General features: G+C 38.6%; 1 non-coding gene across 1 annotated transcript; it reads left to right on the top strand.

Annotated features, from left to right (window-relative positions):
* The first annotated feature begins 6,773 nt into the window (after positions 1–6,773).
* LOC121163817 lies at positions 6,774–6,880 on the top strand. Its single transcript, XR_005884968.1, has one exon. It is a non-coding gene; the product is annotated as a U6 spliceosomal RNA (small nuclear RNA).
* Positions 6,881–19,503: the final 12,623 nt, after the last annotated feature.

The following is a 19,503-nucleotide window of genomic DNA, read 5'->3' as shown; positions in this document are numbered from 1 at the left end:
GGGCAGAGTTGTCATTTGTGCTCTTAAAAAAATGCCCTTTTAAAGTGTGTATTTCCTAAGGACAAGGCTCTTTTATGTAACAATAGTGCAGTTACCAACATCAGAATTACCACTGAAGTCATATCTTTCATCAAAGTAGCCCATATTCCAATGTTTTAATTTCTCTATTAAAGTCCTTTGAGACATTTTATCTTTTGCTTCCAGAGTCTAATCTAGCACATGCTGAATTTAGACTGTCCTTATTCCAAGTTACATTACTAGTCAACATTTATTATTGCAACTAAAAAGCAAATTGGAAGTATTAGAAACATATGAATAGGCTAATATTCATTACATATGTCTTCTTATATTTAGCATTCATTGATGACTCTCTCCTGAAATGATTCCTTACCAGGACAATTTTAAAATGGTGACTTTCCCATTTCATTATACCTTCTACATTTGAATGAACTGTCCTATAAGAAAAATGCCTGTTGTTTACCAATTACAATCATTTTCAAACCATACATTTTAATTTTCATCAATATCTCTATTCACATGTATTGTGATTCTAAAATCATACCTTGTTTGGCCAGTGAAAGCATATTCAAACTGGTTTTTATTTTAATTTATTTTATTATTTTACTTTATTTATTTTGGTATTCATATACTTTCTTAAAAGATGTATTTATTTTTATTGCAAAATCAGATATACAGATAGGAGGAGAGACAGAGAGCAAGATATTCTAGCTGTTGAGTCACTCCCCAAGCGGCCGCAACTGCTGGAGCTGAGCCAAACGGAAGCCAGCAGCCCAGAGCTTCTTCCAGGTCTCCCACACAGGTGCAGGGTCCCAAGGCTTTGGGCTGTCCTCAACTGCTTTCCCAGGCCACAAGCAGGGAGCTGGATGGGAAGTGGAGCTGCCAGGATTAGAACTGGTGCCCACATGGGATCCCGGCACATGCAAACTGAGCACTTCAGCCACTAACCACTGTGCCAGGACCAGTTTTAAATATACTTTTGATACATTCATAATTCTTTGATCACTCCCTGACTCATGGCATAACACAATTGGTCAGACTAATCTTATACTGTCCCAATTCTGAAATCGACCATTTATTCATTCAGATCACAAATGCGGCTTTAGTACCTGCTATGGTCCGGAACTCTGTTAGGCTCCACAGATACAATAATAGGCAGAAACAGACATGGTGATTTTCCTGATGGAATCTATTACTGAGCATTGGGACAGGCATTAATATTTTTCTTTCCTTACGTTTTACACTTCTACATCCCATGCATCGTAAATTTCACTAATTTGTCACCAATAGATTAGACATTTACTAAACAAGTCTTAAACCATTTCTGGTAATCTCCAAATTCCTTTTATCTAAAGGAATAGTAGGGTGATGCTGCAATGTCATAAGTAAAAACTGCAAGTCTAACACCACCCTCCGCCAGTGGAGGCTTCGGAGGAGCTCCTGCCCTAGGCTCTCAACACCCCTCAGTATATCCCACTCACCAGCTCTAGTTTTGCTCCTGCTGGTTGAATGCTGGCTCAGAGGAGCATGTGGTGTTGGCTTTCAGAACGCTGGATCAAAGCTCCTTGTTCACTTCAGTTAATAGGCTGTGTCTTGTTACAACTTCATAGAGAAATGAAGCCAGAGTTCCCACATACTTTCTTCCATACTCAATTCCCTTTACTTTTATCTCCCCTTAGTATAATCAATTAGTGAAAAACTGATGCACTAATATAATGACCAATATTGATATTTCATTATTAAATACATTCTGTAGTTTACATTAAGGTTTACTCTCTGCGGTACAGTTCAATACGTAGTGACAGAACCATACAATGCTGACTTTTTACCATGGCAGTGCCCTGCAGAATGACTTCAATCCCCAGAAAGACTGTCATTCAACTATTTACCCTAGTTCACTCCCCCTGAGTCCCTGGCAACCCAAGATTGAAATTGCAAGGATGCATAAGCAATGCACAACCTAAAAATTGTACTAATCAGTAATCTTGTTGAAAAACCCAGCTTCTCTAGCTTCCAGCTTCTTCTTTTACTTATGATTTTATATCTGATACTGTGTGCTTCAGTCATTGCAAATCTAATTCTTAAAAATGCTGAACTCCCCACTGCAGGATCTCTGTGATCTTGTCCATATTGTTCTCACCTTTTAGATGAAAGAGGCCATCTCGGGCAATTGAACCAAGATCTTTTTTTCTCCATGTAATCCTTTAATATCACTTTTACAGTCTGTGATGCAGAATCTTGAAAAACATAACAAAAACCTTGGATTTTTGTTCAAAGCTTACAAACTTGGAGAAAAAAACTAGAGCCATCTTGGCACTTAAAGCAATTGACTGTAGATGGACATTTTCAAAAGAGCTAAGAATGCTAAAAATATAGAAAACATATTACTATTCTAATCTCTATAATCTAGAAGACTAGCTTGCTCTCTGAAAAACCCAAAATGAACAAATCATTGCACACAGATGCAAAATAAATGAAATGTCCTATGGTGAGGCTGTAAGCAAGACCTCCTGCCTCATGTAGGGAGGCCACTTCCTGCTTTGGTTATGCTATTTGAAAGTATTACTATGACCATTAGGTACACCTCAGAGACTTTTGAGAATGTGATTTACAATATTTAATATAGTTGAAATGTGAATGCTTCTCATATACAGTTGTGCAACACTGAATGTATCAGAGTAAATGAAAAAACAAGTGGATATTTGTTGGCAGGGTTTAATTATGATAAACCTGATGTTTCCTGTTATTTATCTAGAAAATCGTAGGAGATGGCAAAAGATATCCCAGAAGGAATACTGTCACGGTAACAACTTTTTTAAATTACAAACTCCTGTTAATTGTTGGCTATCCTTTTCTTGAGAACCCCAACTACTAACTACATGGTAGAAGCCTCCATTTATTACCCTCAATATCTTCTCAAAAAAGGAGGACACTACAGTTGGAGAATTTCCAGAGAAAGGTAAATGAACTGACACACATCAAAGAGGAGGAAATGATCACGAAACCCAACTGGACCATTCTGTATCCCCTCAAGGATGAAAATCCACAAAAAAAATAAATAAATAAAAACAAAAAACAGCAAACAACGAAAGCTGAGGAGTTTCAAAAGCTTTCCCTGTTTCATGTTCAGCATTTTAGGAGATAACCTTGCAGGCTAACCACACCTAACACTGCAAATAGAATAAAATGGTGGCATGGTGTGAGTAGGCAAACAAAGAAAGGCTCTACCAACAGGCTTCAGACTACTTTTGCCTTTTTGATGTAGTCTCATGTCCTGTTTTCCTTCATGGCCATATAATGCAGAAATTTTTGGAAGCTGACATGACAAGTCATCCAGGTCATCATGAGATGATCCTAGTGCAGATACCAAGAGACAAGTAGGCTAAGGCACAGCTCATAGAGTAGATAATACTAAAATATGACGACCTTCACGTTTGGAGTAGGTTCTAGCAGGTATAATTCAAATCTTCTGAGTTATTCTGGACATTGATACTCTGCAGAGTAGCTGGGTTCCTTGCTGTCACTGCCATTACCAGCAGTAGCTATAGTCTCATGCAGCTAGGCTTCTTCAAATTGAGAAATTGTGCTGCCCTTGAACTTTCTGGTTCTCCCTATAGCAGAGCCCTGTACACATAATCTTTATTTTGGCTCCGGATGCCATATCAGATCATCTGCCATTTGCAAGAAACCCTATTTCATAGCATAAGCATCTTCCCCATTGGTCTTGTACTTGAGTTTCACCTCCATAACTTATAAATTGAATTTGTGAGAGGTGTAAGTCCATCCAGTGCCTTTTCCTAATGTAAGGGAACACAAAGCTGGCTTTACAGATCTCCATCATGGTCTGGAGGTCTGGTCCATTAGCTCCCAGGCCAGGACAAGAGGCAGCAATATGAATGCTTCACAGCCAGAGAGGTGCTGATGTTCATGCAGGTCATCATCTGCGTCCTCCTGCACTGGCTACAGCTATAGCTATCTTACTATCCTTGTACTTCATCATAAAGGAAGATGAGGGGCAAAAACGATCAAGGTAAAGATAACATTTTACCCGGTAGTTCTCAGGAAAGCAAAGGAGAATTCAGTTTGGAAGGTTCTCTGGGTTGTCTGGCTGAGCAGTGCACATATTCATCATGGTAGTAGAAAGGCAGCTGGCTGGACTACAGTAAATTAGAAAGAGACTACCTATCACCAAGAGCAAGAGACACGGTTTTTCAATTGGGCTTGTGTTCAGAAGGTTGCAGCCACTAAGCTACATGGAATGGAGTCTGGAGACTTTTAATCATCTACATTTTGATCATTTGGAGACCTTGAATAAAATGTAATTAATCAAATGGATGCTAAAGCAATCACATTATGATCGCTTTATTCACCCACAGATAAAACCATCTATAATAAGATTTGATAGATTTGTTCTCTTACAAAATTAGAAAAGGAAACATTGGCACAGAGTTTATTATTAATTTTTCTCATACAGGAAAGGACACTTGGCACAACAACCATCTCCACTTGTGATGTCCACATCTCATTTCAGAGTGCCAAGGATTGGGTCTTGGCTCCAGTCTTAATTCCAACTTGCGCTAATGTGAACCCTGAGGGATAGCAGGTGAAGCTTCAACTACCTGGGTCCCCTCCACATACAAAGCAGACTCATATTGAATACCTAGTTCCTACTGAAGCATGGCCAGGCTCAGCCCCAGTTACTACAGGCTTTTCTTGAGTAAACCTAGCATACAAGAGATAATTCTCTCTCTACCTTTCTCTCTCCCTCCCTGTCTGCCTCTTCCTTTGCCATTGAAATAACTTTGTCAAAGTAACATATGCAAACAACCTGGCATCTTAAGTTGGAAAAGGAACAAAGTAATAAACTTGTCACAATTCCACTTTTCAGATGCACTATCACATATTATCATTTTGATATGTGAATGAGAGAATTGGGGTCAGGCTGTTAAAAAAAAAAAGAATGCTATATTCAGACTTTGTCATTAATTGCTATCCTGAGCATTTGTCTGTCATTAAATAATTTCCCAAACCATAATTCTTAGTATCTCTGTGAAATTTCAACCTACACACACACCTGATTTATTTAACAACTTTCTTGGTTTTTTTTTTTTTTGACGTATACACTGTTTCTAATATTTAGCTATAATGAATAAGGTTTTGGTTTCCTGGTTTAAAAAATGTCACATTGGCCACATACATTTTAGTCCTCTTTCTCCAAACCCTGCCAAAATATCATGAATGGAGTATTAACCCATAAGGGAAAAAAAAGAAAGTGCAAAAGGAAATCTCACTAGATTAGAGATCTTAATGATTTTTTGTGGAGGGGAGGACAGGAAGAGAGGAGTCTGACTGACACAATGGAAGAAGGCTATAGAGGAGTTTCTATGTAGAGGAGCTCTCTCTGCCTCCCTGTTTCCCACCCTCCTGTTTTTATTCAGGAGTAGCAATGTATATGTAACCCCAAGCAAGTTAAAAAATTAATAAAATCACAAAGGGCCACCCACAGAGAGGACCACTTCTGATTGGATGGAGGTCCTGTTTTTCAGAAGAGACAATACACCAGTTGGTCAATGTCTTCTTGGGGAGGACCCAATTTTTAATGCAAAGTAGAAAGCAGTAAGTGTATTATGATCTTGCTTCATTCCCCACACTCACACTTGAGTTTCAGGGTAACTGACACATTCTGGTCTACAGTTGTCTGGAATTTCATCTACTAGACTGTACCTCTTTCTTGTATGCCATGTAAATTCTATGTATTTCCACGTATTCGGAGCTTATGTTGAAAAATTTTTACCACAGAATTTAGTGAGTCATGACCAGCACTATGAGTTTGTTAATGTGACTATCTAGCCCCACTCATAGTAAGAAGGTTTTTAAAAAGTTGCTGAGGTTCAAATAAGTGGTTCTTATTTTGCTCAAATCTGGGTGCTGGTTTTTTGACACCTCTCCTCATATTACCATATTACCATAGTATTACCATAGCTGAAGGTTTTCCAAGCCCACACTCTCATAGCCCTCATATGCTATGTTTACCACTTCCCACTGTAACTTTGCAAAACTGTTACACACTCACCTCTGAGATCACCACCATCCAGAACTATATTTTCAATCCTTGCTACACATCATACAGCATGACAGGATCATGAAATGCAACCATAAACAAGGTGAAATGCTTTACTTATGCAAATGTGGTGTGACCTGAACACCAGTATTAGCTAGCTGTTGCTATAACTCCATGTAACAAACCCAGCCCAAAATGCAGTGGTTTACAACAATAAACATTAATTTTCATGCCCATGGATCTGCAGGTTCTCTATAATTTCTTTGATCCTGGCCAGATTCTATATAAGATTACACTTCAGCAGAGTTCTTCCTTGTGCAATGAGTTCAAGATGAAGATACTGGTACTATTTCCGGACTACAGGCTTCACAGCACTTTGCTCTCCACATAGTGCAACACCAGAGCACAAAATGTCAAATACATGGGATATGTCTGCTCTCTGAGGCCAGGGATTTCCACTGGCCAAAACAAGCCATATGACCAATCACAAGGTCAACAGAGCATAAAAAGGCATTGCAGATTTGCATGGTAAAAAAGAGCTATAAGGATTTCCTGAAAATTCATAGAAACATGTTTAATGAGAAAATGATGCATAAATTTTAAATATTATTTGCATAAGTTTTTTTCTTTTAATTCCATTTTTCTTGAACTTTTTGAAGTAGCATAGTACAGTTCTACTACAAGACTCATATCAGTGCTTGCTTCGGCAGCACATATACTAAAATTGGAATGATACAGAGAAGATTAACATGGCCCCTATACAAGGATGACACGCAAATTCGTGAAGCATTCCATATGTTTTAGAAGTACAAAGTCGAAGATGAAAAGCAGAGAGATAAGGTGTCTTCCAAGAATTCCCTCGAGTCTTACACATTCAACATGAAAGCAACTGTTGAAGATCAAGATCAATGATGAGGACAAACAGAAGATTCTTGATAAGTGCAATGAGATCATCAATTGGCTGGATAAGAGCCAGACTACAGAAAAGGAGGAATTTGAACATCAGCAGAAGGAGCTGGAGAAAGTCTGCAACCCCATCATCACCAAGCTGTGCCAAAGTGCAGGGGGCATGCCAGGAGGGATGTCTGGGGGCTTCCCTGGTGGAGGAGCTCCTCCTTCTGGGAGTGCTTCCTCAGGCCCCACCATTGAGGAGGTGGATTAAGCTAACCCCAGTGTAGATGCAGCACTGTTCCACACAATAAAAGATGGAAGGACTAAAAAAAAAGACTCATATCAGATATTTCAAAGTGTGATTCAATCTACTGCATTACCTTGTTTTCGCTCTTGCGTACGTGTCCATTATTCTCCATAAAGCACTTACAAAGAACTTAATATTCATCACCTTACTTGTTTGCAACCTCCACTGAAACACAACTTCGGCTGTACACATATACTATCCACTAAGTTATCTTTCATCCATAGTAGGTGCTCGTTAAATACTGAATTAAGTTCACAGAGCTAAGAAGAGATCACATGGAACAGAGGTTGTCAGAATTAGCTGTTCAATCAAATCACCTGGGGAACTTAAAAAACTCTATGCCTGAGTCTCGCCCAGACCAATTAAAGCGAGCCTCCAAGCTCACATCTTCAAAATTAGACTAGGCTTTGGAATGTCTCAAATACATACCAGATGATTCTAATGTGCAGTCAGTGATATGAATCACTAATCTGGAGCAGTTTTACTCCAGTTTGAACAGTCGTGGAAGACATCCTGAAGAAAGTTGCAAGTAGAATTGGTCCTACTGTGGCTATGGACAAGCAGGGGAAGTTTCTAGCAGGGAAAGCTGCCTGTGATGATAAACCAAGGAAACAGCCATTTCACCTGATGCCCTGACCAGACCAGGTTGAGATTAGTGACATGGAGCCTAACAAATGTTACTCTGTGCAGAATGTGCAGGTAAAATGACCAGAAAAGCTTAGGCGTTCAGAAGAAATCTTTCTAGCCAGGAAGCGATGGTTTCTCTGAAAAGGCTCTGGCCAGTTTGAGTCACTTCCTCTGGCTGCAAGCCAGGGTGAGGCTTTTGTTCAGCACAGCTTTTGCTGGAGTTCATTTCTGTGGCTGTTGTTGTTATGCTGAGTTCTTTCCAACTATTCTTTGTTTATTTGACTCTCTAGGCAGCGGTCTAATTTCTAGAATAGGCAATCCAAGTCACACTTTTGTTCATGATGACTGTTAAATTACATTTTAATTTTAGGCAGGTAGGAGGGGTTTTGTTGCTGTTGTTTTGTTGTTGTTCAGGTATCATTATGAGAAACAATCAGATGAAGAATATTTTTGTTCATCCAAACTGTTTCTAGGGCCAAGTGCTGGACCTAGTGTTTAAAAACACACCGCTTGGAGGCCCAGCACAGTAACCTAAAGACTAAAGTCCTCACTTTAGATGCACTGGGATCCCATATCGGCGCCAGTTTTAATCCCAGCGGCCCTACTTCCCATCCAGCTCCCTGTTTACGATCTGGGAAAGCAGTTGAGGACAGCCCAAAGCCTTGGGACCCTGCACATGCGTAGGAGACTCAGATGAGGCTCCTGGCTTTGATTCACCTCAGCTCTAGCCATTGCAGCCACTTGGGGAGTAAATCATTGGAAGAAAGATTTTTCTGTCCCTCCTCCTTTCTGTATGCCCGATTTTGCAATAAAAATCAATAAATCTTTTTTAAAAAAAATACTGCTTGGTACAGCTGCATTCCATATTGGAGTGCCTGGATTCAAGTCCTGGCTCCACTCCCTATTGCAGCTTCTTACAGATTCACATCACTGGGACAGCAGGTTCATTGGAGACAGCAGGTTGTAACTCAAATATTTGAGACCCTGCCTCCCATGTGAACAACTCAAGCTGTTGGGCAGTGATCCAGTAGTTGGCCCTATTCTCCCTCTGCTTCTCTGATAAAAAAATTTTAAAAATAAATAGTTCAATATTTTCCCTATAAAGCTATATGAGTCCATTTCAAATTATTTTATCGATAAAAGTTTGTTGTTCCTATCAAAATTATTTACCTTCTTACATTCAACAATGAGAATTGTTTATCCACCATGTTTTATTTCATATCTATTCTAGTTTCCAGGAAACCTAGAACTGAAATTGGCAACTACGATATTAGCTCAGGTTTGGGGATATATTTCTCTTTGCCTTTTATCAAATTGTAACTCCTTTATCTTTAACATTCCCATTCTACATGTGACTTCCATAGCAATATTATCTACACATAATTTTCTGAAGCCAAAGGATTAAAGATTACCATGGAATCTTTTCAGGCCTCTTACTTAATACTGTGACATATACAAAGGCATATGACTCCCTCATGGGGTAGGCATTCAGTGAGTCCTGACTTGGGACATCTGAATCCTACTGTGCCTGGTTTGATTCCCAACACTCCTGTTATGGTCCAACTTCCTTCTGCTGTGTACCAGGTGGCAGTAAATGAATGCTCCAGTACACAGCTTCTTGCTGTGCGTGTGAAAGACCCAGCCTGTGCTCCAGGCTTCTGACTCCAGCTGGCTCAGCCCTGGGCTCAGTGGGAGTGAATCAACAAATGCAAGATCTCTCTCCTTTGCATTCTTTCCCTTTCACTCTCTCTCTCTCCCCCCTTATCTCTCTCTCTCTCTTCACCCTCCCCTTTCAAATAAAATGTAAAGATGTGAATTTTTTTAGATGACTGATTAATCATCCAGAAATTTTCAATCTGCTAAATTTCAGATAGGAATTTCTCTACAAATAAGTAAATTAATAAAAGGCTTATACATTTTTAGCCTTAAATTCTTTCTACTATACAAGTAAAAAATATAGTTTTGTGTATTCTATCTTAAAACCAATGTTTCAAATATTTTTTCAAATTACTTATACGTACTTATTTGGAAGACAGAAACACAGAGAATGAGATGCACAGAGAAATCTTCTATACATAGCCTCACACCCCAAATACCTACAAAAATCAGGGATAAGCCAATCAAAAGCCAGGAGCAACAAACTCCATCGCTCCTGTGTGTGGCAGGAACCTAAGAACTTGGACCATTATCTACTGCTCCTTCCCAAGCACAGGAAGCTGCATCAAAATGAAAGAATAGCTATAACTTGAACAAGACATCCCAAGCAGTGATTTATTAACCCACTGAGCTGAAACAGCTATCCATTTAAAAACAAATACATAAATAAAATATCCTGTAACATCCTTGTGTGTGTATATATATATCCTTGTGTGTTTGTGTATATAACATATATTGGTATATACTTAAAAAGCTATATTAGTTAACATTGTGGTCCCAGCCTGATTTACTAGTAGCTAAATCCTCAGTTTGCATGCTCCAGGACCCCATATGGATGCTAGTTCATGTTCCAGCTGCTCCACTTCCCATCTAGCTCCCTGCTTCTGGCCTGGGAACGCCTTTGGACCCTGTACCCATGTGGGATACCTGGACGAATCCATTGTCTCCTGGTTTTGGATCAGCTCAGCTCTGGCTATGCAGCCACTTGGGGAGTGAACCAGCAGACCAAAGATCTCTCTCTCCTTCTCTCTGTATATCTGCCTTTCCAATAAAAAATAAATCTTTTAAAAAATAAATGAATAATTAAATTTAAATTGTGTCATTTGAAACATGATCAATATGAAATGTTTATTTGTAGTTGTTTCAGTTGGAAACTACAATGCACAGTAACAATAAAACAGTAAATGCATAAATAATTGCCGCCTGCTTCCTTTTTCTAGCTTCCCACAGAAAATGGTATCAATTGAAATCGAGCAATTTTGAACCCTGTCATTTTGCAACTGAGAAGAATATCTAACAAAACTGAGCACTCTCCCTTAAGAAAATCAAAAATGCAGGATTAAATGAAACAAGTAGTATAGGCTTTCCCAAGAAAATTAGGCCATACTGATGCCAACACAAAGGGTGTCGTCCAATTCATGTCCTTCAAATAGAAAGTATAATTTTTAAGTCCTCTAAAAAGCATTCCTTGCTAAAGTATTACCTCCTGGATGTAATTAGCAATATTATCACCTTATTTTATTAACATCTATTAATCTGGAAAAACATATTACTGGCATTCTATTGAACATTTTCTGGTCTGTATTTATAAGAAAGAAAGCTTCTCCTTTCTATTTACTAATTTGAAAGAAAAAGATTTAAGGCAACACACTCAGCATAGAAAATTCATAAACTTTCACCTAAATAAATGGCTACAGAAGAGCAGATGGGTCTAGATAACATTGGTAAATAGCCCTGTTATACAGACCAATCAATTCACTTAATGTTAATTGTAATGTACTTTTGTCAAAATTGCACATTGTCTTAAAGTTAATTTGTGATTTATGTCATTTTCCATAAAGTAATTCTGAAAACCTAGAGCTTATTGTTTTCAGTTGTTGCTAATGAGAGATTGACATGATTGAAATCTCATTCTATCCTCTGTATTCAGATAGGAGATTCAGTATTTGTGTTGATTCAGAAAGAACTAATATTTACCAAGTCATCCCCTACCCACATCACCCTTCCTGTTACAGCTCAAAATACCAATAAATCAAGATTGGAAGGTCTTGACTCAAACCATATTGCTAGAAAACACCATACATGAAATATGTTCCCCATATATTAAAATAAAATACATTTTTAAAAATACCATGACCATGAGCCTCAAGAGACAATATCCTTTAAAGTTGCCAATAGACATATGCATAATGCACCAGAGTGCTTTGATGATTTTATTTTAAAGAAATATTATAAATTGAGAAAAAATAATTTTTGAATATAATGGTCTAGTGAATGGTTCTGTGGTTCTTCCTTATTCATCAGCTCCTAGTCCCCAGCACAAACAGGAACAACTGGAGCCTGTTTTAAAGAGGCAGGAGTGGTCAGTATGGACACAGTGGGATGAATCACTGCTTGAGATACCACATCCCATATTTTCAGTGTCAGGGTCAGGCCCTGCAAGTCTCCTACTCCTCTGAGGAACTATCTAACCTCATCTACACTTGGGTAAGCTCCCTTGATTGTTACAACTAGAAGACACTAAGGAGGACAGAGCAGAAGCAAGAAAGTTAGGAGGTGATTGCAATAATTCAGGTAACAGATGATATTGCTTAATTAGCTCTTCTATTGATGAGATGCAGGGAGGGGCTGGGCATGGTGGTTCAGCAGGTTAAGTTGCTACTCAGAAGCCTGCATCTCATTTCCAAGCAACTGTTCTACATCCCAGGTGCTTGGCTTTGGATCCAGTCTCCCACTAATGCGGCTGGAAGGCACAAGATGACAAATCAAGTAATTGCGTCATTGTCACCCACACAGAAGACCCAGATGGATTTCTAGATTCCTGACACTGGCCTGACCTAGCCCCAGCTGTTGTGGACGTTTGGAATGAACCTAAGCATAAAAGATCTTTCTATTTCTCCTTTTCCAGTTATCACTCCTCTTTTCAAACAAGTAAATAAATAACATTTTATAAAGAAAAGCAGTAAAGTTTTAGTGCTTTCTCCAGCTATAGAATTTTTTTAAAAGATTATTTTATTTGAAAGGCAGAGATACAGAGAGGGAAAGATTCATATACAAAGTTCTTCCATCCAGTTATTTACTCCCCAAATGGCCTCAATGATCAGAGCTGGGACAGGCACAGCCAGGAGCTTCATCTGAATCTCCCACATAGGTGCAGGGGCCTAACTGTTTGGGCCATCTTCCAGTGCTTTTGCAGGTACATTAATATGGATCTGGATTGGAAGTGGAGCAGCCAGGTCTTGAACCAGCACTGATGGGGGTGGTACTGTAGACTTAACTCATTACACTGCAGAGCTAGCTTCCAGCTAGAGTAATTTTCTAAAAATTCTCCATAATGCTTTTATTACAGAGTATCATGTCAAGATGCAATACAATACCAATTTGTGCTAGGAGGAATTCCTCTCTTTCCCCATCCTTCCCTTATTCTCTGTCTGGTTTCCTACCAGCACCCTTTCTTATTCTATTTACTAACTGGCCCATATTCATCTTTTTAAAATGTTTTTGATAAGGTAATCCACAAGCTTTTGGGAATGGATGTAGGAAAACTCCAGATTCAGACATTTATAAAACAGAATCTAATCATTTCCTATACAATGTCCTCCCAGCATGGTATATAAATTCATTTAATTTTACTACAAAAATTGTTTATTGCTAAAAATTGAGAAGTTGTGATTATTATTTCTTTGCATTGTTTTAAAAATTCAGTTTGATAGGAGTCATAAAGAAAAAAAGCCACCAAGCTTATATGTGGTTTGGAAAGGCAGCAGAGGGATTTGAAGAGAACAGATCTGATGAAAAAGAAAAATGTTTTAGCATTTTCAACCAACCGGAGTAGAATCAATGAAAAATAGGAAGTCTCTGAAGGAAACAACCACAAAGTAAAAAGGGTTTATAAAAAGGACACAGCCATTTTGAGAGTTATGTTAGAAAGGATACAGTGATATCTTTTATCTGAGGCTATAATGAAAAGACCAGAATTATGGTTTTGATGCCTCTGTGAAAATCAAACTTTTCTAACACAACAAACTTTTTTCCTGGATGAATATGTTGATAAGATGTGGAAATACTATGAAACTGACTATAGAGAGTTGATTCCATCACAATTCATGAAAAACCAATGCCTAATTAAGGGTGGTGTCATTGTGTACAGCACAGCGCCCACACAATAATCTGAGTGATGTTTCCAGCTAATGGTTACCCAGCCTACAACTACAAACCTGAAATGGTCAGATGGTAGCATCATCTGCTCATTGTAACTGTCTAGGGATTGTTCTGTCATCAGTTCCGTGGTCATGATTATTGTGAACAAAGTGGCAATCAGGAGGCACAATAGCACATTTGAAGGAACATGCAGACAGAGAATTGAGGGGAGCAATAACCCTCTTTCCTATCTTCCACCAATCAGCCTTTTGATGGGGTTGAATCCCTGAAAACTTCCAGTTTCCTGCTTCCTCAATTTCCCAAGAGATATAATAATACTCCCCCTCTCTACTCCCACTGCAATGTCAATATCAAGTGTTTTAAAAGAAGTAATAGAACTTCAGAGATGCTGACAGCAAGTACAAACACAGAATTACAGCTGCTCGCTGATCATTTGGGCTGGAATTTATTCCCACATTTGCTCAAGGTTCAGCTTTCACAGCAAAATATAGCATTTGTACTAGCTTTTATGTTTTACAGGCCACAGTTTGATATCTTATTTCTTTAGTTACATATGTTTTTTAATTTTTGAAAATTCACTTCCTTGAAATGTAGGTAGGCAGACAGACAAGAAGACAAAGGTTCGTATCCACTGGGTCACTCCCACAAATGCACACAACAACTGAGGCAGGAAACTGGGAATTCAATCTAGTTCTTCCATATAGGTGTGAGGAACCCAATCATTTTGTCATGGAGACGCTAGATCCAGCATTTGTCTCCAAAACAAGAAAGGAATGTGAGGATAAAATGTTGACAAAGATGAACAGAAAAGTGAGATCTATCTGCATGCAAAGCAAAAATACATACTCCCGGAGCACAGACAAGCTCAAAAAACAGTTAATGTCCACACAGTTTAGGTCCATCCCTTTATACGATCTGTAGGCATAGGGAGTGATATTTAAGGGGAGGACTTAATATTCAGAGTGTGTGCAATCCAGGATGGCTGAATAATGAAAAGCTACACTGATCTCAATCACAGAAAGACATCAGAAAAATGAAGTAAGGACCATGTTCTCAAGGGACTGGCTGAGCGAAGTTTTAAAGAAGAACAGAACACAGACTCCACAAGTCAGAAAAGAGAGAAAATAGACACAGTGTACACTACCCAGACAGACAGCCTGTACTGGCATGACTGGGAAGTACCATTTTCCCAGAGTAAGCTGAGAGAAAGTTGTTGGAGGCTTTCCCAGGCTCAGCCACCAGCAACTTTGTCTCAGGGAAAATTCCATAGTCCCCACTGGCTTTGATCTCAAGCTGCGGGTCTGGACCTTTACTTTTCTCCACAAAGGGTGACCATATTATAGCCCTCCATGTCCTCCCAAAAACGTTCCACATTCAATTTGCTGTGATGGAGCAGCACTTGAACTCTCTTAATTTAGGGAATAGCAGGAAGCCCCATTGCTGGTAACACTTTCATGGAAAAGGACAGCATAGTTTGAAGGACAGAGAGCAGACCCCATGCACCCTGCTGGTTTCTGGACATCAAGCACAGAGCTAAGAGGGTTGCAGCATGCAACTGGGATCCCCAGCATCCACCAGTCTGACTGCTGAGACTAAGATCTTACTAACTCATTAAGAAGACACCTTACAAAGAGGCCAGAAGACACACTGCAGAGTGGGTTTCTGCTTCCGATGGGGCACGTGCCTATGTGAGGAGCCCTGGACTGGCAACTCATTCTAGGCCATGGACCAGCTGGTTCACCCCAGCAAAGAGAGAAACTGAAAGTGTGAACACACTTACTTGTTCCAATACCTCCTATCCCTACTGACTGCCAAAGGTGCTGTTCCACACCCATTTTGGGTGGCACACTGGACTCACTGTATTCTCAAATGGTAGCAGAGTACACACATTTTTCTAAAAAGCCACAACTTTCTATGATAGACCATTTACTAGGCCATAAAACAAGTCTCAAAGAATTCCACAAAGTTGAAATCATGTTATATATTTTTCTGGCCACAACAGAATGAAGGTAGAAATTAACAACAAAAGAGACTAAAAATAAAAACAAACAGAACAATTTACTCCTGAATGAACAGTGGGTTGCAGAAGAAATCAAAAGGGAAATTTAAAAATTTCTTGAAACAAATGAACAAGGAAACACAATGTATCAAACATATGGGATAAGGTAAAGGCAGTGTTAGGAGCAGTCTACAGCCAAAAGTGTCACCATCAGAAAACTGGAAAGACAGCAAGTGGTATAACAATACATTTCAAATTCTAAATTGCATTACAAAAACAAGAACCAAGCTCAAAATTAACATGATAAAAGAAATAATAAAAATTGGAGAAGAATTAAAGTCTATACAAAAGAAAATGAAATTAAGAAATGGCTTTTTGAAAAGTAAGTAACATTAATAAACCATTGGCCTAAGTAACCAAAACAATGAAGGATACCTAAATTGATAAAATTCTATGTGAAAAGGAAGATGCTACATCTGATATTGTAGAAATACAAAGACTTATTAGGAATTATTACAAACAGCCATATGCAAACCAAACTGATTCACCAATAGATTTATGGACATATAGAATTAACCAAAATTGAACCATTAAAGACCTAGAAAACCTGAATATACCAGTAATCAAAGCCAACACAAAATCAGTAACAAAAGGTTTCCAAAGAAAAATACCATGTGAGATAGCTCTACTGCTGAATTACACATTTTAAGGCAGAACTAATTCAAGTTCTCCCTTTTTCTTTCCTAAAAATTTATTTATCCATTTATTTATTTATTTGAAAGCCATAGTTAGGGATGGAGGGGAAGTATATCAACTGGTTCACTCTGCAAATGGCCTTGATGAGCTAGGCCAAACACAAATGCCTCATCTGGCTTTTCTACGTGGATGGCAGAGTCTCTAATACATGCACCATCTTCTTTCTGTTGCTTTTCTCAGGCCATTAGCAGGGAGCCGGATCAGAAGCGCAGCAGCCAGGACATAAGCCAACACCCATAGAGGGTGCTGGTGTCACAGATGGCAACTTTACCCAATGTTCTACCCTCCATGACCATCATGCCGCCCTCCATGACCATTATGAAATTCTTCTTATAATATTCAAAATGCTTGAAGAGGAGGGAAATCTTCCAAATGCATTCTATGAAACCAGCATTATCTTAATTCCCAGAGAAAAATACAAGAACATTAAAAAGATAATCATAAGCCAATATTCCAGATGAGCGCAGATACAAAAACCCTCAACAAAACACCAGCAAATCAACTCAACAAAAAAAAATTTTTTTTTACTTTGTTCAAGTGGTTATTTATTGTAGGGATTCAGTGAATATTCAACATACACAAATCAAATTTGATATGTCAAATTAACAGAATGAATGATAAAAACTATATTATCTAAGAGATATAGAGAAGTCATTTGATAAAATATATCTTTTCATGATTAAAAAAACTTTTAAAGTTGGACATAAAAGAAATCATCTTCAACAGAATTAAAGTTACACATGACAAACCCATTGGCAGCATATTGAATAGAAAAAGCTGGAAGCATTTTGATTGAATAAGGATGCCCACTCCCAACAACGTAACCAATATAGCTCTGGAAGTTTTAACCATTAGATACAAAAAAAATCAAGGAATACAAATGTGAAAAGAGGAAGTCAGATTATTCCAATTTGCAGATAACTTGTTCCTTCATATGGGTAAATTTTAAAAATCCACTAAGAGACTACTAGAACACTTTAAGATAATCAGGCAAAATTATCACACAAAAATCAATAGCATTCTTATATATCAACAATGTTCTAGCTGAGACAGAACTCACAGAATCACTCTTATTCTCAACATTTACAAAAATTCTTTAAATATGTCGGGTTAAATTTAACCAAGGATATGAAAAGCCTCTACAATGAAACCTACAAAATATTGATAAAAGAAACAGAAGACATAAAACAAGGAAAAATCGTCCATGCTATGGATTGGGAAAAATGTCCACTAAAGATTCGATGTGATCTCAATCAAAATAACAAAGTCATTCTTCACAGACCTAAAAAAAATAATCCTAAAACTCAACAAGAAAAACACAAAAGTCTCTAAGCAGTCAAAGCAATATTTTGCTATAGGCATCCCAAAATCAGATTTCAATATGTTCTACATGCCTGTTGTATTCAAATCATTTGGGTATTTGGCACAAAAATAGACATGTAGACCAATAAAATAGAACAGAAAACCAACCCAGAAATTAGTACGCACATATACAGCCATCTACTCTTTGACAAATGAACTAAAATTGCACCCTTGAGAAAGAACAAACAGTTCAACAACTGGTGCTGTAGACATTGGATTTCTATATCCAGAAGGCTGAAAGAATACTCTTGCCATATGCCTTAAAGAAAAATCAACCCATAATGGATCAAGGATCTTAACCTAAGACTTGAAACCTTCCAAATACTAAAGCAAGACATAAAGGAAACAGTTCAAGAGATTAGCCTAGTCAAAGACTTCTTGGCTAAAATTCCAGCAATAAGGCAACAAATGCAAAAATAGACAAATGATACTGCATCAACCTAAGAAGCTTCTGTACAGCCGAGGAAACTATTAAAATGAAGAGGCAGCCAACCGACTAGCAGAAAACATTTGCAAACTATGCAACTGATAAAGTATTGATATTCAAAATCTATAAACTAAAAAGTTGAACAAACTCAATAACAGCAGAACAAACAACCCAGTTACAATTGTTAAGGCTTACCTAGAATACCTAGTCAGAGATTTTCCAATTTTTAAGGAAATCCATCAGACCTGAATCCATTGGGATGGATAAGAAGCTAGCCATCTTTGAATCGCTTCTTGGCCTTTTGGCTAATGTCAATCATAGAAGTTAGCCATCTTTGGGGTTCAGCGTGATAGCCTGCCTGGTGCGGGAGTCATTGCCTTGCACACACCAGGATCCCTTGTGGGCGCCGTTTCATGTCCCAGAAGACCTGCTTCATTTCTCCATGCTTGGGGCCTACAAAAGCAATCAAGGACAGCCCAAAGCCTCCTGACCCTGTACCCATGGCAGGGACCCAAGGGAGGCTCTGACCTCCTGGCTTCAGATCAGCTCAGCTCCAGCTGTTGAGACCACTTGGGGAGTGAATCAGCTGACAGAAAATCTTCCTCTCTGTCTCTCCTCCTCTGACTTTCTAATAAAATAAATATTTTTTAAAAAGTTAACTGTCTTTGAAAAGTTGTCTTCATGACCCAGGGAGAAAACAGAACAAGCTACATATTGGCATTACACAACAGGTTAAGCTGCTGCTTCCTACAATGGCCAGCACCCCACATCAGTGCAGATTCAAGTCGTGGCTCTTCCACATCAGACCCAGCTTCCTATTTACATGCCTGAGAAAGAAAAAGATAATGGTTCAAGTACTTGGGAGCCTGTCACCCTCTGAGGGGCATGTAAGGAGTTCCTGATCCTGGGCGCTGATTTGACTCAACTGTGGCCTTTGTAAGCCATTTGGGGAATGATTTTGTCCACTGAAGATTTCTCTGCCTCTCCACTTCTCGCCCTCCTTTTTATGATTCTACCTTTCAAATAAATGAATAAATCTTCAAAAAATAAAAGAAGAAGAAAGGAAAATGGGTGTTTTATGAATCTATGAGAGCCTTGTCAGTGCATCAGTTGATAGCTGGCATCCGGGTATTCAGCTGCATGCTGCAACACCCTGGTGTTCAAGGTGTTCTTGTCGATGAGTTCAGGTCTAGCATAATCCATGACACTTGACCATCATCAAGCTCCTTCATTTTGAC

This window comes from Ochotona curzoniae, unplaced genomic scaffold (assembly GCF_017591425.1).
Source record: "Ochotona curzoniae isolate NIBS_2020 unplaced genomic scaffold, NIBS_Ocur_1.0 contig_64, whole genome shotgun sequence".
In the NCBI taxonomy this organism is placed as follows: domain Eukaryota; kingdom Metazoa; phylum Chordata; class Mammalia; order Lagomorpha; family Ochotonidae; genus Ochotona; species Ochotona curzoniae.
Note: the sequence above shows the minus strand (reverse complement) of the source record. Positions and strands in the feature narration are given on the sequence as shown.